We start from the raw sequence: 27,187 nt of genomic DNA on the forward strand, positions 1-27,187 counted from the left end.
AAAAAATCATTTAAGCAGAATATTTTATGTGTGGAACCTGCATGAGTTAAGTGTCATGTTTAACAAATTTTATTTTATTTTATTTTATGAGAATCACATCTGGACAATGTTACATGGCTTTTTAGCTAAACAAGCCTAAATATCCTGTATCAAGGGTTTCTATTCGAACATTTTAGTCTCAATAGTTGTGATTATTTGTATATCATACCTAAGATAAAAAAAAATGCCACCAGCTTGGAAGTAACTCTTCTGTCTTCTGAACATCTTTTTCAATTTACCTGTAATTAAAAAATATATGGTTTTTCTTTCTTCCGCAATCGAAGTTTATTGTTAACACATTTTAACTGCCTGATAAGTTAGTTAGCTGAAGAAGAAAAAAAGATGATAAGATTTAGAAAACAATTGAAGGTCTTGAAAGAAACAGAAATACGCCAACGTTTCCGATGTTGATCCTGTTGTTAGGGAATTTAGCTGTGACGTCATTTTCAATGTAAACATCAATGATATCAATGTTCCCTTCTTCACAAAAAATCATATAATTCGACATGTCACAACGAACGTTTTAGTAAAAAATGGATTGTTGAGAAGCGAAAATAAGCAATATTCAAATTAAGAACATAACCTTTATCTGTGATCTTGACCCCATTTCCTCTTCGGTGTACCTAGATCTCTCTCAGTTATGGTTTACTAGTTTTAAAACCCTTTAAGTGCCATGGCGAAATCGTAAAAATATACGTTCAGTGCCATGGCGAAATCGTAAAAATATACGCTCAGTGCCAAGTTATGTTTTCCATCCAGACTGGATCTACATTATGACGTACAAGTACCAAAACGTCATAGTGTACGCGTACTTCAAACAAGTGTTAACACAAAAACGAGGGGAAAATTGAAAATTTTCGGGAAGGTTAAAATATTGAATTATTTTGGTAAATAAGCATATGTTTTATCGTATATACATACATAAATATATTTCTTCTTAAAAAAACATGCATTTCGTCAAAAACCTTTAAATTCGGGGTAAAAGTTTAGATGCTGGTAGAGGCAGTGTCGGGATATATCATCCACGTTATAATATATAGAGGAAAGACGTACGACCCAATACTGTGACGAAAATACAGTTAAAGCATTAGACAATAATTGTAATTCATTGTTTAATTTTAATCCATCATAAATTACCCGTTTGAACAATACAATAATGAAAACTTCATTGAGAATCATCCCTTTATCCTTGGTTGCTATGAGACTCGTTGTTGCTAGGGTGCTCTCTTCGAGGTCCGCGCTATTGGTATATAAAGACACCGATACATTGTGCGAGTTCGTTCATTTGTTATTTGGTTGTTGATGGTTAAGCATCGTAAAGAGTATACCAGTAAATAAAGAAGGTCATACTGAGAAGTTTGTAAACCAATAAGTTCCAGTTAAAAGCTTGTGGTTTGAAACAAGCGGTTAAGAAGTCTTTACGATAGTTGCAAGCTACCGGGTTGTTCTGAAACTGTAATTTCCCACGGGAATGGACGCAGTCCCTCGAACAGGTAGCTTGTAATTGTCTGGTGACTTCGGTGCTTCGGAGACTAGGTGTTTCAGAACTAGTTGTCTCAGGAACTAGGTGTCTCGGGGACTAGTTGTATCAGAAACAAGGTGTCTCGGAGACTAGGTGTCTCAGAACTAGGTATCTCAGGAACCTATGGTTTTTAAGCTTGTTCTCTTTTATAGTTTTTGAAAGGTTATAATTGTTAAGTAAATCAGTTGGGACCTCGGAGTTAGTGAAAGGATTAAGGATAAATTGAGGTTATAGTTTTTAGACTACTTTTTGATACAAAGTTAATTGTGTAAATATTGTTGTTTCTTTGTTAAGTTTCAAAGTTTAAATGTTGGTCTCGTAGTTTTTTTAGTAAAGCCTCCAAGTTGTAGTTAGGTTTTGAGTTAATTAAAAGATTGATATTGGAGTATCTCAGATTCTGTGAAAACGGATACGAACAGATAGTTTATAAGCCAAACACGTTACAATACCACTGACCAGGTCAAACCCAGGCGTTGTAAAAACGTTGCTAGAAAAAGATGGGTTACTTCATAAAAAGTACCAATGTCGTGTGCGACAGCTTCTTTACTTCTATATCGCTTTCTTAACAGCTAATACAACTCGACGATTATTTTACCCGAGCTATTCGCGAAAACAGGAACATGCTGAACATGATAATACATGCCATATCAAGAGAACGTTAATACAAATACGCTAGCCAAGAAAACATTCTAATGTTTGCATATCGCAAAAGGGCACGAAGAAATTCGTTACGCATTTAACACCCCACGAAAAGGCTACCCAAGACACCGACAATAAACCCCGAGTAATGCATATCACTTATATCAAAAACATAACTCCCATATGGAATATCCGGTTCGCTTCGGTCAAAATTATTTTCAACATGCTGACGAAGCAACGATTAATTTGGAAAAAAATTGTCAGTTTCCTTTACGGTCACGAAGGAGTAGTCATGAAAAGAAACAAGGGAGCTAACTCTTACAAGGAAAAGTTTTCGGTTAAACAGTGTCAGTTTTAAAAAATCCAAATATACCAAATAAAGTAGCATCAACTTGCTAAACAAAACAAAAAAAGTAGAAATTAAAGTGACGGAAGAAAAAAACAACTTTGATACCAAGAGACTTATTGGTGTCATAGGATAGCTTATGTCCCACTGATTTAAAACAAAATACAAAGTCTGCTTACTTTGTTTATGAAGTAAGGGAGACATTAACAAGTTCTGTGCAATACCAGAAACGTAACCAGGCATCGGAAACAGCAAAGCAGGGGTCTGGGGACCGCCGATTGAGGGAGACCCCCCCCCCCCCCCCCCCCCCCCCGGACCGAAAATTGTAATATAAGTGTCCAAAATAAAAACTTGTTACATCCGTTTTTGTTTCATATTAACCTTTTTTGTTTCATATGTGTACAGTATGAGAACTGTATTGGGCTATATAGCTATCAGAGCCGGCTGACAGATACTTGCCTTGAATTTTGTACCATCCAACATATATCCATTTCAGTAAAGTAGGACACATTTTTGTAGAAAAAAGCGGGACAAGTATGTGTGGTCAACGCTTCATTGAAAATAACACACATTTCAATAACACTTTAATAAAGCCCAAAGAGTGAAACCTAGTCACTGTCTCAATCTAATTAAAATAAAGTTTTCTGATTTCGTTATACCACATACTCTATCCTCGGTCATCGTTGACCTGGCCATGTCTTTAAACGTCGAAGGACAGAAAAAGATCTCTCACACGAACAAGAACAGACCGGCAATGTCAATAGTAGTTAAGAGACTTTACCGCGGGAAATGAATCATTGCAGAACCAGATGCCGGTTTAATCGCGATGGTAATCAGACAAGAGAGTTTGATACCTAACGTATACAGAAGCTGCACGTCAACATTAATTACTATTCCAAGTATGCATTACTTAATTCTTGATTTGATAATGCAAGAATGTTTTCTACCACTGCATGCTTAGCTTTCTTCATTTTCTTTTTTTTCTTTCTTTTTTGCCAGAAAACAATTGCCTCGCCTGCCTCATCGGTAGTTACGGCCCTGCATACTGATGGGCCAATAAATTGTCCTAAGCAACATCTGAAAAATGCCACAATACCAATATATTGGCCCTTGATTGGAAAAATATTATAATGCTTTGAGAAACAAATACGACTTTGTGTCTTATAAAAATATTCAAAATAAGTTTATTTGATAACTACGACAGAAAAATTTGAATAATCTAACGGTTTTATTTCGTATACTGTACCGTTAACAATAGTGTGACGTTGACGTTTATTACGTCACTTTCACAACAACAACAGGTACCCGCGCTGGAACAAACAAAAAGTTGGTATACTGTCAAATCTTGACAATTGTCATATGAAACTTCAAATTAAAAAAAAAAGTTGAATATGTTTTATACTTGAATACACAGGTTTTGCTGTAAAACAAGTGTAAGAAAAATTCTTCATATTATCAAAATCTTCATACATGTACTGCTATTAAATTATTGTCTATATGTCACACAGTAATTGAATTATGAAAAGAAAAGTAGGGATTAGCGGGCAAATTTTTTTAATGGCAATACATGGATAAAACCATAGTATTCCGAAAATGTATCAAAAATTTAAAAAAACAAGAGGAGCGAACATCCTTAACTACAATACCTCTCGATAGAACTTTGGCCACCGCACAGCAAAAAGTGTAAGGGGAAAACCGTGACGACAGAATGTAAACAGACGTGCACTGCAATGTAAATAGTAATAACAGATTTTGAAGGAACAAATTAAATGCACCTAATCATTTAACAATTGTTAATGAAAAGAGTTTGATAAAAAAAATAGGAAAACATGGAAAATATAAAAACAAAATATCATGGCTCTATCAATTCATTTATTTTTCATATGCTCCACATGCTCTGTGTTGATTGTTTATCAATGTCACAATCCGGTATACTTCGGCAACATACTCGAAAGTTAATAAGCTTGCAATCAACAAGCACTGAATGAAATATTATTTGTCGTGCATACATGAATTATTTCCGTATATATGCATTCATTAGTTCAATAATTTTGATAACCCTGTAAGTACAAGAAATTCGTCTCATATGACTGTTAAATGCAACTTCAAGACTTAAACATACACTGATACGATTTTAAGAACTAATTTTTTTTTCAATTGCAATGTTGATTGAGAGATAAAAATGTTTTATCTGACCAGCATTTACATATACTTTTATTAACTTTTTCTGTGCATTTGCAAAATTGCCGCATTTCCCAAATACCATTTACATTTGATTTCTGATTGTATATTGAAGTCAAAAAATCATCCCTGCATTGTTTCTTATCGACACCTGAAACGAATACTGAAGAAGCTACGTTTGTTTCGTCGAAAACACTACACGCCACTTGAAGATGTTGTTGCTTTCATCGAAGACAACATTAAGGGATCTGGAAGGCTTCATGGTTATCGCTGGATGTTTATGAAATGTAGAAAAGCAGGTTTAACTATACAAAAATAGTATGTGCGAATTTTGATGCAAATAATAAACCCTGAAGGAGTTGAAATGCGACGAAAAGGTCGATTACATAGGAGAGAATACTGTTCGAAAGGGCCAAACTTCATATGGCATTTGGATTCCTAAGATAAACTTAAACCTTTTGGAATATGCATAAATGGGTGCATAGATGGCTTTTCTCGACTGATAATATGGTTGGGGGCAGGGCAGACTAGTAGTGACCCTCGGGTTATTTCAGGGTATTTTGTTAAAGCTATTCTTCAGAAGTAAGAACCTATGGTGATAAGAGGAGATCTTAGTACCGAAAATAGTAAGGTCGCTGAAATGCAGTCTTTTTTACGACGCAATGATAATGATACGTATGCTAGAAATAACAGTGGGTTTGTTTACGACACAAGCCAACATAATCAAAGAATTGAATCATGGTGGGGAATTTATAGAAAAGAAAACTCACAGTGTTGGATGACATTTTTTAAAAATATCAAAGAGGGTGGCTTATTTTCAGGAGATCCTCTTCATAAAAACTTGATAAGATTCTGTTTCCTGGGACTGATTCATGTATTTATTTTCAATCAAAATTATCCTTCCCCTTTCCCTATTTGAACAACTCGTTTTATTTGCTAATATAATCATATAGACCAAGCGAAACAAAAGGAAAACAGTTTAAGTCCACAGTTAATGTAATTGTGGATAAACAAAAAAGAAGAGTCATAATATTGTACCCATTAATGGGCATATACCCAATTTTGTAAAACTAAGAGTGCCCTCTAAACTTCTGTCCGCCCGCCTGTCCAATTTTCAATGCTTAAAATTGTAAGTCGGTTAATCTTTTTATATATGCAATCTTTGAAGGCTAGTCATTTGTTTTAAACTTGAATATTTGTTTGTTAAACTTTTATTATACACTAGAATAAAAACCTTTTTGAATAACAAATTAAATGGCATAACAAGGCAGTACTCCGACATAAAATTCATTTATAGAGATGAACTTATTTGTTTCCATTTAAAAAACTGTAAAGAAATGTATATAACATATACTTATGTTTTTACGTCCAGCAGACAGCAACTCAACTGTTTTATAAAATCATCCTAAAATTCTATTCACTAAGATAATCATTGTGTAGTATAGACTATAATACGAACACATTTTGTACAATAAAAATGTTTATCCAAGTTTTGCAATGTCAGCCTCAGCCTTAAAATATAAGTCATACATAATGTCAGGTGAGAAAATATTCTTACAATCTAATTTCTATGCATATAAAGTGTTTTATACATGAAAAGTCATCGACTCAAACATGAAACTAATTATCTATTTTTAATTCCAGATAGAACATTTAGAGGTTGTAAGTATTTGGAACGCCCATAAAATCAGAAAAAAATAATAAACAAATTAATAAAGTAATATAATTATCGTAAAGATGTAACAATATAAATGCTCTTGAACTTTATGTACTCAGTTTTTAGGAATAAAATGTATGGACGCCTGTATGTGCTCTACTCGGTTCCTGAAGTGTACGGAACAAGTGACTATGTTCGTAGCCCTGACATCGATGAAGTAGAAATTTGTTTAGAGCAATCTACGTATTGCAGTCTACCATGCGATGAAGACATTTACGATCTCGCAAACTCATACATGGAAGAAATAGAAATTGGATTACCAACAGATGCTTTTGAAGCTGCAACTTTGTATCGGTGTTTATTGGAACAGTTTGAAACAGACTTGGCATTAGAGTGAGGTCACTATCGAGACTTTGACAGCTCAAAAGCTAACCAAACCTTTAAACAGACTTCTTCAGAAGGGATATAGTTACGATACTGTTGTCAGGTCTTTAAAGATGGCATATTTTGGTATTAATACTGCTTCACTCATAGGGTCTTTGCATCGGAAATAAACACATTTATTCTAAAAACAATTGTTGGCATGATATGGGTTATGTTCTTCTCAAATATTTTATGATGGTATGACACTAAACCCCTAACGGGAGGGATTGTACCTGATTTTCATATGATGAAGACATAATCTTTCAATCAGTTTAATTGAGGTCTGGAGCTGGCATGTCAGTAACTGCTAGTAGTCCTTTGTTAATGTATGTATCATTGTCATTTTGCTTAGTTTCTTTTGTTACCTATTCTGACATCGGACTCGGACTTCATTTAAACTGAGTTTTACTGTGCGTATTGCTGTGTGTTTGTTTATTTTATATTGGTTAGAGGTATAGGGGAGGGTTGAGATCTCACAAAACATGTTTAGCCCCGCCGCATTTTTTGCGCCTGTCCCAAGTCAGGAGCCTCTGGCCTTTGTTAGTCTTGTATGTTTTTGAATTTTAGTTCATTTATATGTTTCGGAGTTTAGTGTGACGTCCATTTTCACCGAACTAGTACACATTTTTGTTTAGGGACCAGCTGAAGCCCGCCTCCGGGTGCAGGATTTTCTCGCTGCGTTGAAGACCCATTGGTGGCCTTGGGCTGTTTTCTGCTCTTTGGTCGGGTTGTTGTCTCTTTGACACATTCCCCATATCTCAATTTTATTTGATAACATGGTTTTACTTATTCTCTTGTTACAATTTTAAAACTATTATTTGTGTTTATGCTTATACTTTATGTCTGCAAATCAAAAGATTTTGTTTATGTTGATTGACACAAGACTGACATGCTGCTCAATTTACGACTTTGATTTTGTTATGTCCCGTCGACGATATAAGATGGTCATAATATTTAAAAGTCTTTGCGTCCGTCCATCCGTCCGTCTCTTTTTAGGATAACTGTTTTGGTCATAGTAGTTTATGATGAAGTTGTAGTGTCATCAACTTAAATAAATTCTGTGGTTTCTCTGAAGATATCATTGTAAAAGTGCTAAAAAAAAGTCAAATCGACTTCAAACTAAGTACACGTACAAGTTCTTTATTAAAAGATTGCTATGTTTGATCATGTTTTAGTACGGTTTTGACCCAAAATTTACTGTTCATTATTGAAATGCGACGATGTGATCAGTCTAAGAAAAGAAAGGCAAAAGATACCAAAGGGACATTCAAACTCATAAGTCGAAAATGAACTGACCACGACATGGCTTTTAAAAGAAAAAGACCAACAGACAAACAATAGTACACAAAACACAACATAGAAAACTAAAGACTGAGCAACACGAACCTCACCAAAAACTTGGGGTGATCTCAGGTGGTCCGGAAGCGTAAGCAGATTCTGCTCCACATGTGGCACCCGTCATGTTGCTTGTGTTAGTACAAACCCGTTAATAAGTTTAACTCGGTAGGTCACATTCATAAGAAGTTCACCATGAAGTGGTGATGAAATAAAGGTAAAACTGAGTACATATATAAATCAGAAGATGTAATATGAGTGCCAATGAGACAACTCTCCATCAAAGTCACAATGTATTAAAAGTTAACAATTATAGGTTAAAGTACGATCTTCATCACGGAGCGTTGGCTCACAACAAACAGCAAACTACAAAGGGCCCCAAAATGACTATTGTAAAACAATTTAAGCGGGAAAACCAACGGTCTAATCTATGAACAAAACGAGAAACACCTATGAACCACACCAACAAACGACAATCACTGAACAACAGGCAATTGACTTAAAACAGTATGATTATTATGATGTAAACTGTTTAAGAGTTGTGTAAAAATGTTTCAGGTCAAGTTTTAGTTTCATTCTGATTAAAAGAAGAGAGATGACAATAGGTCACAAGTACATTATGAAACTGAAATGGTACTAAGTAATTTAGGAATAGTCAATGAAAATGTATACCTAAGTGGAATATTGTGAAAACAAACGAAACAACTATGATTCATTTTTTTCCAAATATGGTCCGTTTTGGTGCATCATTTATTCAAATACTTATGGCGCGATTGATCGAGATCGGTGCGATTGTCAATGAGACAACTACATATCCATCATAGCTCATACAAAGAAACTATCAACGAAAACAAATTTAACAGACGGGTATCGACGCAAGCCTTGAATTACGGACTCCTGACTTGAAACAGGCAAACATAAAATGTCATAGTTTAAACATGTTTATGAACGACCAATCATCTACAAAACTGTGACAAAGCTGAAATAGCACAAAAAAAAGAATAATTTATAAAAATAGTTGAAAATGGACTTATTCATCAAATGAAGAAAAGGCACAAAACTTATAAGTAAAAAAAAAAACAAAGTATCGCTGCCCCAGTACTGGAAGCTAGTTTAAATTCAATTGCAAAAAATGGAAATCATGTTCCCTGGTCTATGATATTATCAATCAATACATGTCCAATTGACTTTTCATATATAAGTCTGCATAGACATACTGAAAAACAAGAGTGGACACACTGAAACGTCTCCCCTGTTCTTGTGTTCATAATTGAATTTATGTTGAAAGTAAAAAAAGGATGTTTATACCCCAAGCATTACATAAAATTAACATTATGTTAAATTAACATTTAATGTTTAATGTACATGATGTCAAGGTGAGATAAACCCTTTCCGACAGCCATGTAGGCCATACAATCATTCCGAACAACAAATTTATTTAACCAATAGCTAAAAGTATCTCAGAAACAAACCTTATACGACATACGCGCCTTATAATTATTTTATACATACAATACAGTTCTACTATACCATTACTATCGTATCCGAAAAACAAACCAAATCTGAGATATTTAACCAACAAACCATGGAAATAAGGTCAAGGTCAGATGATACCGACCAGACAAATATATATACTTTACAATCATTCCATAAACCAAATATAGTTCACTTATTCCTTATAGTATCTGAAAAAAAACAGACCAAACAAGAATCAAATAACATGGACCAATGAACCATGAAAATAAGATCAAGGTCAGATGATTACTGCCAGACAAACAAGTACACCTTACAAACATTCCATACACCAAACATATTTTACTAAATGCTTATAGTATCCGAGAAATAGACCAAAACACAAAAAGTTAACTTTGCCGGACCACTGAACCATGAAAATGAGGTCAGAGTCAGATGACACCTGTCAGTTGGACATGTACACCTTAAAATCATTTCTTTCAACCGAATATAGAAGACCTATTGCATATAGTATCCGAGATGTCGTCTTAACCACGAAAACTTAACCTTGTTCAATGATCAATGAAATGAGGTCACGGTTCAGTGAAAACTCTTTGACAGGCTAACATGAGGACCTTGATAGGTATGCACATACCAAATATAGTTATCCAATATACTATGTTGTGCGCCAATATATTTAAATTGTGCGCACATTATATGTTTAAATTGTGCGCACAACATATTTAAACTGTGCGCACAATATATTATGTTGTGTGATCAATATATTTCTATTGTGCGCATAATATATTTAAATTGTGCGCACAATATATTATGTTGTGCGCACAATATATTTTTTTTCTTTGCATGTCCCTAGCGGGGCTCCGTATTACATATTGACTTTTGTTTTTAAAAAAATTACAGTAAAACTATTTTACAATAATTGGCGCATTTTTTTTTCTTCAATGTAATGATATTTTTATTTCAGATATGCTCCCGCATTTATAAAGACCAATATGCAAATGATCAACAGATGAAAACATTCACGTGTTCACCAATGGATTAAGACTGGCCCGCTCACAATTAGTGAATTCAAAGGGTTTCTTGCCGCTATTTTCAATAAGGGACTGAATAAGAGACCGACATTTCTGCAAATGGCAGAAAGGGAAAAACTCACAAGAATACAAGTGGTTAAGAAAGATGTTTCCGAGGAACAGGTTTCCATTAATTCTTAAATTTTTACATGTTGTGGACTATTGTAAAGTTTCAGACAGAAATGATCCTACATATGACCCATCGGCAAAGTTTAAGCCGATTCTCGATTCATTGAACATGCGATCTAAATATCTTTATTCACCTGACAGAAACCTATCGGTTGATGCGTCTTTGGTTGGAACACGTGCACGCTCTGTAATGACACAATATATACCGTCCAAAAGCCAGAAATTTGGCATTAAACCTTGGATGCTGGTTGAATCTATTTCCGGATATCTCATACATAGTACTGTGTACAGAGGCCGTCGTTTTGATCCTGTGCCACATAGGGAACTTCAAAGTAATATGGTAGTAACAAGTATTCTGACTGCTAGTAGTTTATTTGATAAAGGATACCACGTGTTTTGCATCAGAATTGCTTGTAAGTAGGACATTTATGATTGGTACTTTGCGATGTAACCGGCCAATGCCACAAAGAATAAAAAAAACCCTGAATTACGTCAGGATGAATCTGAATTTATGAGAACACAAGAAACATTGGTTTGTGCATACAGACAAAACAAACGAAAACCAGTTCGCTTAGTGTCCACATTTTGCAAAGCAGGAGTTTCACCACATGGCAAACCAACCGCTTGAGAAAGTTATAGTAAAAATATGGGAGGAGTCGATCGAATGATATGTTCACAACGTTCTACAAAGATGAAAGGAAAACAAAATGTGGAAGAAACTGATGTTTATTCTTTTTCAAAGATTTATGATAAATTCGTACATTTAAAAAAAAAAAAAACTCAAACAACCCTCGTCCACTATCACGCCTCCAGTTTATTCACGAGGTAGTTGAAAGCTTATCAACGGAACACCTGAGAGATCGATTCCCGGGTAAATTAGAAAATCGGAAGCAAGAACTTCAAAGGTTAGCTAACAGAAAGGTGAAAGATTGTGTCGTATGTTCTTATCGAAATAACGGAAGAAGTAGCGATCAAGACTACAATGTGGTAGATGTCTCCGCGGTGTACACAGTCTGCGTTTCAACCGACATTTAGTTCTATACCACGAACAGTAACATTTTGAAATATACAAATAATAAAAATTGTCACATATTATTAATTTTAGATTTTTATTTAAAATAATGCTTTCTGAAATAAATAAGTGTTATTAGTTATCAAGAGACTGACAAAAACCCAAAACAAAGCAATTAATTAACAAAAGCATTGCCGTAGGGAATTTTTTATTAACTTTTAGGTAAGGGTGGGGTAGGGTGTCCGACTCCAACTTTGGACCTATTTTAAAAAAAACAAAATCGAACAACACCCTGGATTTTTGTCAAGTAGACCTCAGCTACCCAGCTTCCATTTGCACCTGGTACGGACAAAAGTATTGCCGAAGGGAAATTTTTTATCAAATTTTAGTTAAGGGTGGAGGATGTCCGACCCCAACCTTGGACCAATTAAAAAAAAAACACAAAGTCGAACAACACCCATGATTTTTGTCAAATAGACCTCATTTACCCAGCTTCCGTTTGCACCTAGTGCGGAAAAAATTATTGCCGTAGGGAAGGGTGAGTTGTCCGACCCCAAATTTGGACCTATTTAAAAACAACTAAGCGGAACAACACCCTGGATTTTTTGTCAAGTAGACCTCAGCTACCAAGCTTCTATTTACACCTAGTGCCGACAAAAGTATTGCCGTAGGGATTTTTTTATTTACTTTTAGGTAAGGGTGGGGTAGGGTGTCCAACCCCAACTTTGGACCTATTTAAAAAAACGAAGCCGAACAACATCCTGGATTTTTTGTCAAGTAGTCCTCAGCTACCCAGCTTCCGTTTGCACCTAGTCCGGACAAAAGTATTGCCGTAGGGAATTTTTTATTAACTTTTAGGTAAGGGAGGGGTAGGGTGTCCGACCCCAACTATAGACCTATTTAAAAAAAACTAAGCCGAAAAACACCCTGGATTTCCTGTCAAGTAGACCTCAGCTACCCAGCTTCCGTTTGCAGCTTGTGCGAACAAAATTATTGCCGTAGGGAATTTTTTATTAACTATTAGGTAAGGGTGGGGTAGGGTGTCGACCCCAACTCTGGACCTATTTAAAAAAGCTAAACCGAACAACACCCTCAGCTACCTAGCCACCGTTTGCACCTGGTGCAGACAAAAGTATTGCCGTAGGGAATTTTTTATTAAATTTTAGGTAAGGGTGGGGTAGGGTGTCCAACCCCAACTTTGGACGTTTTTAAAAGAAAAAAAACTAAGCCAAACAACACCCTGGATTTTTTTGTCAAGTAGACCTCAGCTACCCAGCTTCCGTTTGCACCTAGTGCGGACAAAAGTATTGCCGTAGGGATTTTTTATTTACTTTTAGGTAAGGGTGGGGTAGGGTGTCCAATCCCAACTTTGGACCTATTTAAAAAAAAAAACTTAGCCGAACAACACCCTGGATTTCTTGTCAAGTAGACTTCAACTACCCAGCTTCCGTTTGCACCTAGTGCGGAAATAAGTATCGCCGTAGGGAATTTTTTATTAACTTTTAGGGAAGGGTTGGGTAGGGTGTCCGACCTCAACTTTGGACCTATTTAAAAAAAAACTAAGTCGAACAACACCCTGGATTTTTTCTCAAGTAGACCTCAGCTACCCAGCTTCCATTTGCACCTAGTGCGGACAAAAGTATTGCGTAGGGAATATTTTATTAACTAAGGATGGGTAGACTCAAACTAGCATTATAAGACTCAAATGTTTTAGACTATATATAACGCTTTTTATTTTAACAGTCGAACGTGTGTATGGCATAAGTACTATGAGCTATTTTAGAGGCAATATCTTCTTCTACCTCTGGTACCATGGCCAACGTGAAGAATCTCTTTGTTTGGTCTGTCGGCAATAGTTAAATTGGACTATGTGACACACCAGGTCCCCCTGTTCATCATACGCTGACACATTTGTACGGGTCTAGGGCATAAGAGCTGTGAGCCATTTTAAAGACAATATCTTCTACCTCTAGTACCTATGCCATCGTTGAGAATCTGCCAGCCGGCAATAGTTAAGATGGACGATGTGACATGCCAGGTACCCCGAACCCTATGCTGACAAACTCATGCGGATAAGGGCAGAAGTGCTATAGACCATCTAAGAGGCAAAATCTCCTTCTACCTGTGGTAGTATTGGATTTTAGGGAATAAAGTATTGTATGTTACCATGGCCAACATGGAGAATCTGTTAGTTTGGCCAACCGGCTAAAGTTAAGTTGCACTATTTAACATACCAAGTAACCCCCCCCCCCCCCCCCCCAACCCCCCACCTTAACTCACAAACTCGTACGGGTTTAGGTATTACCGGTACCACTATTGGCAATTTTAGTGGCAATCACTACAAACCAGTAAAAGTCTGAAATGGCCTATATCTGTACTCGACTGTACTGATTTTTACTCGACCAGTCTGAATTGGTCTGAAATTTACTTGATAATACTCGACTGTAGTCTGAATCATACTTAACAGTCTGATCTTGTACTCGACCCTTACTCGACCAGTACTTAACCATTTTATACACGTCTGAACCATGCTCGACCTAGACTGAACCATGCTCGACCTTGTCTGAACCATACTCGACCTAGTCTGAACCATACTCGACCTAGTCTGAACCATACTCAACCAAGTCTTAACCAACCTAGACCTATTTTTTGTATCTATCTATTGTATTTCATCAATTTTGGAACTGTTTTTAACAACAGCTATTTCCCCTGGCTAGAAATTTGAACAACAATTTGAAATTAAAAATGTATTCAATATAGCATTGAAACCAAAATTTCACAATAAACATAATATAACTTTATCACCATATTCATCAACACTTATATACATACATATATATCACCTTTAAAATAAAAATAAAACAAGCTGATCAAATCATCTCAAAACTGAATTGTGACTAATATTTTCAATGTTATTCAAAATTTTTTGAATGTTTCAGATATATTTTATGGTTACTGGACAATTTTCACCATTAACTTAAGCCTCGTATAGATTTATGGTGTCAGTTGAGTTTAGTTATTAATGCAGTGAATTTTTTTTTTTTATTAAAATATATATATAATAGCATATAAAGCAACTTAATAAATTTAAAAAATGACACCTTCGTTTTGTTAAACCAAGAATTGAATATAATCATGATAATAGAACTTCCATAGTAATCTTGTGATAAACTTTTAAAAAAGGAAATGTGTTTCAAAGTTACAGTAAAAATTTATTTCAATTGAATTTAAATAATTTTTGTCAAAATTAAAGACATGGCATACAAGAAGCACTTTAATAAGGTTTAATTACCGCAGTACATGTGTGTTTTACAGGTAAAAAGAAAGCCCTATTTTTCTTAAACTCGTGTATTACTTATCTAGTGAATTCAAAAGGCCTTGCGATTTAAGTTTCACAGGATGTTGCAATTTTGAATGAATTTTATTTAGAATTTAATACTCTCTGACCAGGTGTGATCTTTTTCATGAGTTTGCCCCAAGCAGGAGGTATTACTTTATACTTCACCACTAATCAGAAGAACAATTTTTTAATTTCTTTAATTTTTATCCCTTTTTGATATATATTGTATATAATATATCCCAAAATATAATAATAGATATATTTCTAAAATAAGGTTAAACAATTTCAGTGATTTTGTTGGCTGTTGTTACCTCATTAAAAAGATAATTATATAACTATTGTACATTTTTTGTATGTAACCATGAAACCTATGTAGTTTTTATATAGGAATTAAGGAAAATTAATTTAAAAAATAAAACACATGCCAAACAAGAAGCACCTTAATAAGGTTTAATTACCCTCAGTATAGGTGTGGTTTTTAAGTAAAAGAAAATCTTTTTTTAACAAAACTCTAAAACTTTAAAATTAATATAATTAAATTATTATATAAGATAATTTGATTTAACTATCTCTATTCGATAAATCTGAGAATCATGTAAGAATGACAATATATCTTTATTTTATTGTGGCTGTTGTCATGTCAGTTAAAAAGAAATTAATTTTAACAGTTAAAATTTAGAAAAAGTAGAGGTTATTTGGTCAAGTATGGTTCAAACTGGTCGAGTATTGTTCAGACCTTTGGTCGAGTATGGTTTAGACTGAAAAAAATAGGTCGAGTTCAGGTCGAGAATGGGTTAAGACTGTTTCAGACTGGTCGAGTAATAGTTCAGACTATTTTCAATGGCAAAGATAAGGGTCAAGTACAAATCAGTACAGTCGAGTATGGTTAAGACTGGGGTCGAGTAATGTCGAGTAAAATTCAGACCAATTCAGACTGGTCGAGTAAAAATCAGTACAGTCGAGTACAGATATAGGCCATTTCAGACTTTTACTGGTTTGTAGTGAATGTCTCGCTCTATCTCTGGTACATTGGCCAATGTGGAGAATCTCTTAGTTAGGCCAGACGGCAATAGTTATTTGGACTATATGACATACCAGGTACCTATCACCCTATTCTGAAACACTCGTATGGGCCTATGGCATAAGATCTATTGGCTATTTTAGTGGAAATGTCTACCTCTACGTCTGGTATCATGGACAACGTTGAGAATGTCTTAGTTTAGCCATCCGGCTCATTTTTCAAGACTTTGAAACTTTAATTTTAATGGAAAAGGTTACAAGTTTTGTGTAGGCAACTCCTACTACAGTTTTTAATCCAGATTCCATACACTTTACAAAAAGATTGAACATATGTTTAAAGTTGTGCACCTCCTATGATGGATTTCGTTGAGTGATTTTTTCAGCTTTTTATATACTTTGGAACTTAGTAATTTTTAAGCAATAATTATGAAAGAAGGTAGAACTTTTGTGTAATCAACTCCTCCTAAAGTTTTCCACCTAGATCCCAGAACCTTCACTGGAAGATTGTACATATGTTGGAACTGTGCACTTGATATTATGAAATAATATGAGGATTTTTTTTTCCATTTTTCAAAACTTGGGAATTCCAGTCAATTTCAGCAAAATTTATGACAGAGAGTAAGTTTTGTGTAATCATCTCCTACAGTTTTCAAGCCAGTTCCTTGAAAATTCGCAGGACGATTGCACAGATGTTAAAGTTGTGAAATTAGACATATGTGTCGTGTAAACAGCGCGAACTTCATTCCTCTGTTATTGTACTTTCGTTTGTCGACGTCAGTACGTCAATGACGTCGTCTTGGGCAGAAGTCGAAATTAGATGTTATTAAATGGTTTACTTGAACGGCTGTATATGTCATGTCTTCTATCGCCACGACATATTGGTTCAGTGACTGTTGGAAATAATGGATTCAAAGTTGTACGGGCAGGACACAGAGGACAAGTGACAAAGTTACTAAAGAAATTCGAGGACATTGAAAATAATTCGGACTTAGACAAAGACGATGAGAAACTGATAGCAGATGCCATTGAACAGAAACAGAAGACTATCGTGGATTTAAATGAAAAAATGCTGGATTCGACGTCGGAGGAGAATGTAGCGGAGGAAATACAAGAGTCTGATGAGTATATGTTTAATTTAGAGTCCAAGCTTCGGAATATTAGAAAAAATAACACACTCTGATTCCCTTTCTCAAAATGTAAGAGTCGCATCAACGTCTTTAGATCCAAATGCAAACATTTAACGACAACTTACCCCACAAATTCATCGCTTACCAATGCCAATGTCATACACAGCAATGAAACTAGAATAAATGTACAGCAAACAAATTTTGATCATTTCCGCTCCAAGCAAAATACCCATCGTGACTTGCAGTCTACAAATAATTTGTACAAGCAAGGCTTATAGCAGTGGAACCCACAGATTACCTTGACTAGATTAACCGCACTTTGAGGGGAAATTTTACAATGGCAAACCTGTTGGGATTCGTATGAATCAACTATCCATTTCAACAGTAATTTGACCGAGCTACAGAAATTTAGTTACTTGAAGGCCAACTCCATGGTGTTGCCGCCCAAACTATTGAAGGTTTCGCACTGACAAATGCCAATAACACCACAGTCGTCAATTTACTCAAAGAGGTTTTTTGGACCGCCCTTTAAGATAATTCATGCCTACATGAAAGCGTTAATGGAAATGCCGATTCCTAGCACCAGTTTTACAAAGCTTGAGAAGTTATGGAGACAAACTTGAAGCGTATGTCCGGGGACTACAATCATTAGGTCAGACGCAAGAGATCAATGGAGTCCTGTTAGTTCCGGTGAATTTGAAAACGTCCACCTGGTATTCGCAAAAAATCGCACGAGAACATGACAGCAATAATATTTCTTTGATTGAATTACGCAAATCGATTGTAAAAGATATTAGCTTTTAGTAGTAGGCCAGACTACATATTACGGTGATAACTACATGACATCTACTTTTTTCGCCAGAGCGAAGTCGAGACAACAACCTCATTATGACCATAAACAGACAAAAATGCCAAAGGATACACATGTTTGCGTATTTTGTAACGGAACACACCATTCTAATGAATGTACAAAGGTAAAAGACCCCAGCGCCAGAATTGCCGTAGTAAAACGTAAGAAGTTTTAATTGCCTTGGATCTCATATCGCCAAAAATGTAAATCGCAGAATAAATGCCGAAAATGCAACAAAAAGCACCATACATGGAGGTCGATTTGTAGCTGAATAGAAGTCTCAGTCAGTAATGTCAGGAGTTCAAAAAGGAGAAAAAGCCGTACCTGTTGTAATGCACACGTCAATTTCAGTTAAACAACACTCGAATGTTTTGTTGAAAACCGCAATAACACCAGTACATTTTGAACACAATTACACAGAAGCAAACATTTTATTTGGCGAGGTGCTCAACGTTCCTTTATAACTGAGAGTTTACCCAGGAAGCTGAATGTTAAAGCCACAAGAATAGAAACAGTACAACTTGCTGCATTTGGAGACGTGAGTAACAGTGTACGCCAACTTGAATCTGCAACTATTGATACTAGTATACAGACCGATTCTGGAGAGAAGATACCAATTCACGCACTGATTGTTCCAACCATATCCGTTCCTATGCAGATAAACATGACTCGTGACGTGAGAAATCTGCCGTATTTGAGAAGTCTTAAACTTGCACATCCACTGAGTTTACATGAACAGTTTGAAATTTCGTTGCTGATAGGAGCAGACTTTAACTGGAAGATAGTAAGGGGATACGAGGTGATGGACCCACAGCAGTTAGCTCTAAATTGGCTATTTATTGTCAGGATCAGTAAGCGATAACAGGACATCATCAATTTCTCCCGTCCTTTCGACCATCATTTCAAGTCATCATATGGAGGAGAAAAGTATTGAAAACTTCTGGAAGCTAGAATAGCTTGGGATAAATCCAGCTGAAACAGATGAAGATTTAAAGTACCTCCAGATATATCAACAGACTTCACTGAGATTTGAAAATGGACAGTACCACGCACAATTGCCATTGAAACAGGACCACCCTGATTTACCATCAAACTTTTATATCGCTAAAACGAGAACAGAGAACACAGCAGAAGACTTTGTCGGGAACCAGAGTTACTACACAGATATGGGGATATTATTAAAGAGCAGGAGAAAAGAGTATTCATAGAAAAGGCAAATGAAGACACAATTCTAGTCAAAACTCATTACATACCTCACCATGCTATAAAAAAGGACTCAGCTACCACACCCATTAGAATAGTATACGATTGCAGCTGCAGACAATCGCCATACCATGCCATCTTAAACGACTGTTTAATGCCAATATCACCAGTACTTAATGATTCTGTAGAGATTTCGACTTAACAAAATTGGAGTGAGCACAGATATTGAGAAAGCCTCTCTACATGTTGGCCTAGACAACAGTGACAGAGATGTAACACGCTTCCTATGGTTGAGTGATCCGAATGATCAAACTAGCCAGTTGACTACTTACAGGTTTAAATCTGTATTATTTAGCGCCACATGTTCTCCATTTATCTTAAATGCATCATTACTGAAACACTTAGATAAATACAACACGGAAACTGCGTCCGACACGAATTTTATGTTGATAACATTGTGTCAAGCCTTGACAATGAGAAGAAAGCTCTTACATATTTCCTTGAAGCAAGATCGTTAATTTCAGAAGCTGGGTTTAATCTTCGTTTATAGTAATCAAATAGAAGCCATCTCCGAGAACTTGCACAAGCTGAAAATGTACTGGACAAAGACACCAAAACGAAAATACTTGGACTACTTTAGGATACAAATACAGACAAACTTTCCTTTCCGGAAGTACAATTGAACCAGGAAATCGGGAATATCACAAAGCGGGAGATTCTAAGCCAGTCTTCAAGGATTTACGATCCGTTAGGACTTTTAAGCCTTATCACTGTGAGAGCCAAAATACTAATGCAAGATTTATGGAAAATGGACTGGCACAAACCTATACCGTCGGATTTAAAACATCTATGGATAAAACTTGCCAAAGATTTAAAGATCACAACAACTGCAGAAATGGAAAGACACTATTTCAGAAGCTCGTCAGTCAACATGGACCACAATGAATAACATGTTTTCGTCGATGCAAGTATGGGTGCATGTGGAGCAATAGCATATATTTGTAATGGAAGTAGTAATAGCGAAGAATCCTGTAGCACCACTAAAGAAGTTGACTAGAACTAATGGCCGCACTTCTCGGCGCTCACATCGCTAGCCACATCAGGAATACCATACCTAGCAACCAAGTGGTATTTTCAGACATCTAAATTGTTCTACACTGGTTGAATACGTCAAGACAGTTGAAACGATTTGTTCGGAACAGAATTGATGAGATAAGAAGTTTGACCGCACAGGGCGAATGGAGATTTTGTCCAACTAAAGATAATCCTGTAGATTTGCTGACTCGAGGACTGACTGTAGAACAGTTTTTACAGAAGGCACTCTGGTTTAACGGACCCGATTGGCTAACCGATGAGACAAGATTGGGGTCGAGTAATATCAAGTAAATTTCAGACCAATTCAGACTGGTCAAGTAAACATCAGTACAGTCGAGTACAGATATAGGCCATTTCAGACTTTTACTGGTTTGTAGTGATTGGACTACAGGAAACAACGAGAGAGCAATCAACACTGGTGATGTCGTACATATTTATGAAGACATGTTACCAAAAAGCAAATGGAAACTGGTAATCGTCGAGGAACTGGTGACGGGAAACGATGGACACGTCAGACCTGTCGTACTGAGAACTGGCACAGGACACAAAACGCGACCCATTATTACTGTATCCAATAAAAGTGAATGCAAAAACTGACTTTGTACGAACTAATGATTCTATCGATCACGTTAAAACTGACGAAAACACATGTCTTACTTTATCAAAAAGAGAAGCATCAGTGCGAGCGAAAGAAAAAATGGATACATGGACAATAATTTTTGAAAGTTAAAGTTAAATTCAGTGAAATCTAATACTGACAGTTTAAAGTTAATTTCACTTTCTGTCGTAACTAACCATGGACAATTTTGAGAATTATTTGATTTTAAGCAATTAATTGGTAACTGGAAAATTGATTTTTTTTTATACAATTGTATTTATTTTCTTTTGCGCGCCCGGAGAATGTCGTGAAAATAGCGCAAACTACGTTCCTCTGTTATTGTACTTTCGTTTGTCGACGTCGGTACGTCAATGACGTCGGCTTGGGCGGAAGTCGAAATTAGATGTTATTAAATGGTTGACTTGAACGGCTGTATATGTTATATGCTTCTATCGCACCTACACTATGTAGAAGACCTTCCGTGGGTTGTCCCACCTGGGCTTTAGAGAACTTTATACGAATTAAATGCAAATAATGGTAAGAGGGTATAATGTCAGAACCTCGATATTGAGCCTGTGGTGTGGACTTTCCAAGAGTTGTCCTATCCGAGCTTTTGTCTTAGAATACATTAGGCCACTGACTTTTATTAGGCCGAGTGACGGTTGTCAGTATTGTCAGACCCCAATAATGAACATCCGTTAGTTGTCCCAACTGGTCCAGTAATCCTTTAGTTCCTGGCTTTTATTTGTATAAATAGTAAATTTGTATATAGTTCGGATAACAGCATTGTCGTGTGGATTTTTATACGAATTAAATATAAGGGTGGAAGGGAGTCAGTTTTTCCAAAACCCGATATTGGACCTATGTATGGTTGTCTGGACATTTTGGTCCAGGAAATAAAAGATTTGCAACTTGTGCGTAAAAAATAACTCTAAAGAGAATTTTTTCTAATTAAACTTAGAGCGAATGACAGGGGTCACTAATGTAGGACCCCTATATTGAGCCTGTGCTGAAGACCTTTGTTTAGTTTTATCACCTGGGTCTTTTATCCAGAATTTTTTTTTATTTTATAGTTTGCATTTAAAGCTTGTGCAGATCAGATCAAAGTATGGCTAAACCACAAAACCAGGTTCAACCCACCATTTTTTTCTTAAAATGTCCTGTACCAAGTCAGGAAAATGGCCATTGTTATATTATAAAATTGAGATTGGAAATGGGGAATGTGTTAAAGAGACAACAACCCGACCATAGAGCAGACAACAGCCGAAGGCCACCAATGGGTCTTCAATGCAGCGAGAAACTCCCGCACCCGGAGGCGTCCTTCAGCTGGCCCCTTAACAAATATGTATACTAGTTCAGTGATAATGGACGTCATACTAAACTCCAAATGATATAGTTCGTTTCTGTGTGTGTTACATTTTAATGTTGTGTTTTTGTTGTGTCGTTCTTCTCTTATATTTGATGCGTTTCCCTCAGTTTTAGTTTGTAACCCGGATTTGTTTTTATCTCTATCGATTTATGAGTTTCGAACAGCGGTATACTACTGTTGCCTTTATTTAATAGGAAGTGTTAAATTTAGGTTGGATAAGTCAGACCCCGATATTGGACTCATTGTATAGACCTTCCGCGAAATGTCCCACTTGAGCCTTTTGGTCTAGGAAATATTTGCTCTCTGATTTTTATATGCACCTAGTGCAGATACAATAATCAACGTAGGAATTGTTTTACAAATTAAAAACAAACTGTATAAAGAAACTCATCATAGATATCAGGATTTAAATTGTATACGCCAGACGCGCTTTACAAAAGACTCTTCAGTGACGCTTGAATCATCAAGTTTAAAGTTGAGGCCAAATAAAGTTGAAGAGCATTGAGGACCAAAAAATTCCGAAAGGGTTGGTCAAATACAGCTAACTAAAGGTAGTCTATTCCTGGTGTAGAAAATCCTTAGTATTTCGAAAAATATAAAGTTTTGTTAACAGTTAATTCATAATTATAACCATATCAATGATAATTCATGTCAACATAGAGGGCAGTAATGTCAGCTCCGATATAGAAAATGTGGTGTAGACCTTTCTAAGAGTAGTCTGGGCATTTTAACTAAAAAAAAACGTAGGCCACTGGTTTGATTTTTTTACTAGTGCGAATAAAAGCATTGACGTATGGAGTTAAATCAAGAGTGGCTAAGTGTTCAGTTATTTCAGATCCCTATATCTAACCTATAATGTAGACCTTCCGTGAGTCCTCCCACCTTGATCGTTTGGTCCAGGAGACCTGAGGTCACTGTCTTTAATTTGCATCATGTGAGGATCAAAATGTTGTCGAAGGAAACTTTTTAATTAAGTGATGGTAAGGGGTCAGTAATCTCAGACCCCGATTTAAATCCTATGATGTTGATCTTCTGTTGGTTAACCCACCTGGGCCTTTTTGTCGACAAAACCTTATATAGGGTTAAAAATTAGAACATACAGAATTTCACAAAATCTTGTTTATCTCAGAGATTTTTCAGAATTTAACTCAAATATGAAGTTTTATAAATATTTCATGAAGATTGAAAAAATCCTGGGCCTAAACTATGATGAGTCAGCATAAATTCACAGTTTACAGTATGCATTGTTTACTTAAAGCCCTGAATTAAAAACAAATTCATAATATATGCCTATTTGTAATTTAAATTGTTTAGAAGTGCTTATATTTACTCATCGCAGTCATTGCAACTCATTGATCCTTCTTAAATATTTTTGGTGGGGTGTTTTTGTCCTGTCGATAACCCAAAAGTAAGCCGTAACACCTAAATGTGCTTTTTTGTGACTGCGGCATAAAAAGTACAAGCTAGAATTACAAAAAGACCTCAATAAAACTAACAATAGTGTGTTCTATCCTAAATATGTACCAAATATTCCACATTGCTAGAAACAGGGAAAATATTTAGGAAATGTGAGGCCCCAGGGGCAAAAAACAGAGAAAAATGCCTCCCCTTGGGTCATAAAACAGATAATTTAACTTCTAAATGCTATGCTTTAATAATTTTAAAGGTCTTTTGTAAGGAAAACAATAACTGTGCTAGGAAGTTATGCAAAAATCAGATGTAAGCAGTCATTTCTATCAAACTTTTAGTGAATTTATGCACCAGACTGGTATCTTCATAAATACAACTTTTGCAAATATGGCTTTGTTTAAACACTTGTAGTTCATATATTAACTAACTTATGTTAGATATATGGTTAGGGATGATACTGTTGTAACATGAATTCTAAACTGACCATTTGAGGCAGAAATTGTGAACTTTCATTGACAAGTAGGCATACAGTAAGATGTGGACTGGAGACACAGGCAGGATTGGATACTTTGTATAATCTTGAATGTTGGAATGATTAACTACTAAACATTACATTTATAGTATTTTAAAATGCTTTCAATTTGTTATCAGAATAGTTTCAAACAGGTTTTAGACAGTTAATGTCAGAAAACATGCACATAGGGAAATCTGGCAATTATTAAAGTCTTGTTTTCAAATTCTTTAAAAAATTGAAACAGGGTTAGGGGTATAAAATGTACTGTAAAAGGAAACTTAGAGTATATGCAGTGATTTCTTTAAGACTATAATTCTGATAAATAAGTATTGTTTTGAGAAAAAGTGTTTTTAGAGAGTTTTCTATTTGAATAAATGTTTGTATAGGTTGCACTTTGTAAATACAGCTGTTTCTCAAACCACGCCTCTTTTGGGGAGATATATAATATTCATAGATATGTTAATTTGTTAACGTACTGATTCCCATTTATGATCTCTGTGTTTCATTTCATAGAGACTTCACTTGGGAATGTAACCAGTATAGAAAAACATGGTAGCGCCTAAATTTTAATTCTTAGGAGGTCCAAAAATGGAGGTAAGGGTAGTATAGAATTTTAGTATAAGTTTGAACTCTTAGAAGTTCAGGGCATATAAATGTTGAAAATATGCCACACAGCCCTATATTTTGACCTTTGAATAAAATAGTAGTGCATATAAACTTTCCTTTCTAGCATATTATTTTTCACGTAACTTCATAGTAAAAGTGTCGCAATTTTAGCCGCAAAGGGAGTTCCTATGGGAAATTGCATTGTCTATATTTACAGATGTGCAACCTATAGTCTACCTTTCATATGCATGTAGTCCGGATACAATTATTGCCATTGGGAATGTTTTCGAATTAAATATAGGGCGTAGGAATGAGGTGAGTATTATCAAACCTCGATATCGGATCTGTGGTGAGATCTATCTTGGGTTTTCCCCCTGTGTCTTTTGGTCAAGAAAACATTAGACCAGTAGTATAGAATTGAAAGTTCGGCCGCACAAAAACATAGAACCGGTTTTTAAGATATAAACCCGTAATCCTAACCCTAAACCCTTCCACACAATAGCCCAGTTCGAAAGAACAATTGACTTGGCAGGAGAATGATAAAATGAAAAATACAATAAAGAAATGATATCAACATATAAAGTTGAAAGTGAGGAAAATTGTATATATACAGATGATCTGAATGAAAAGGACTCATGAAGCTATAAAATGTGAAATGTGATTTCACAGAAATTACATAGTAAATTGAAAATTTTGAAATAGTAAATTGTTAATTCTAAGAAATAGAAGAACTGAAAATCAATAAAGTCTCAGCTTACAATAGACTACAAAAATAAAATAAATTGGTGGGAACTTATGTTAAAAATAACTGTTTAAAAATAGACCCTGCATTTTGATTAGTAAATAGCAGTATCGGGGTTGCTATAAAAACTGTAAATAAACTTTAAAATGATAAAAAAAAAGAAATGTTTAAGAGGGATGATAAAAAGATATACAATAACGACATGGCATTGACAAATACAATGATGTTTGCTGTTGAAACAAAAAAAAACGTTGAAAGCTTTTGCTAGGACTCAACTGCTTAAACAAATTCAAATATAGGGAAAGTACAGTCAGTTGAACCAATTCAATCCAAAACTGACATAATGCTGGCGGAAAGGAACAGACATTTATGGAACTTTTTTTTAATAGTCAAACCTAGAAAAAAGCCTTCGATGGATAAGTTACCACAAGGACCATCAAACTCACAGTCTAGATGGATCCAAAGACATTTTAAAATACCACCCGTTTCAAAAGAATGGAAATTATAAATTGGGGTACAACGAAAATGGGTAAACGTATATGTGATTTTACATTGTATGTAAAATCACATATACGTTGATTGGTATTAAGAAGGAAGAAGAAGAAGCTTACATTCATTGCTGGACAAAGTAATCACAAAGGCAATTCACTTTGAAGATATGTTGAATGTATAATAGCTTTGGAGAAACATTTGCAAGTTGGACATAGGATAAAAGTGATTAGGCACTGAATGAGGAGATTAGAATAAAATTTGATATCTACAAATATCGATCAATTGTCGGATCTCAATACTAGGTCTTACTTAAGTGGCTGGCAGACAAGAAAGACATCATTGATGTGAAGAACCAGGACGAGCAATGTTTTATGTGGGCGATTTTGGTGTCAATAAATTACGAATGGGTATACCATAAAAGTGATGACAGGGTAAACCAGTACCATCGATGGGCAAAAGAGTTCAGGTTTGAAGGGATTGATTTCCCAGTGAATCTCAAGAACATAACCAAGTTTGAGAAAACAATCCGAATATATCAACCAACGTATATTGTTTAGAAAAGAAAACGACCTACCCACTCCGGATATCTGACACTGACAAAAGAATACTGAATGTGGATTTGTTAAAGATTGAGAAAGAAGGATTGACACATCGCTATTGCCTGATGCCTAATCATATGATCAACATATTTTATAGATCACCTGATTTTTGTTGGGGTTCGTTTTGCTCAGTCTTTAGTTTTCTATGTTGTCTTTTTATTTTTTGCCATGTCATTGTCAGTCTGATTTCGACTTATGAGTTTAACATGTTTAAATGTCCCTTTGGTATCTTTCGCCTCTCTTTTAATCACTTCCAAAATGAGCAGACCCTATCAATTTTCGGATCTCAACACTAGGTCTTACCTAAGTGGCTGGTAGAAGTTAATCTTTAATGATCCTCCTCATGCATGATTTTAGTATGTTCATCATCATCATCTACAATCTATGAGATGAATC

This window comes from Mytilus californianus, unplaced genomic scaffold, assembly GCF_021869535.1.
Source record: "Mytilus californianus isolate M0D057914Y unplaced genomic scaffold, xbMytCali1.0.p SCAF_2, whole genome shotgun sequence".
Classification (NCBI taxonomy): domain Eukaryota; kingdom Metazoa; phylum Mollusca; class Bivalvia; order Mytilida; family Mytilidae; genus Mytilus; species Mytilus californianus.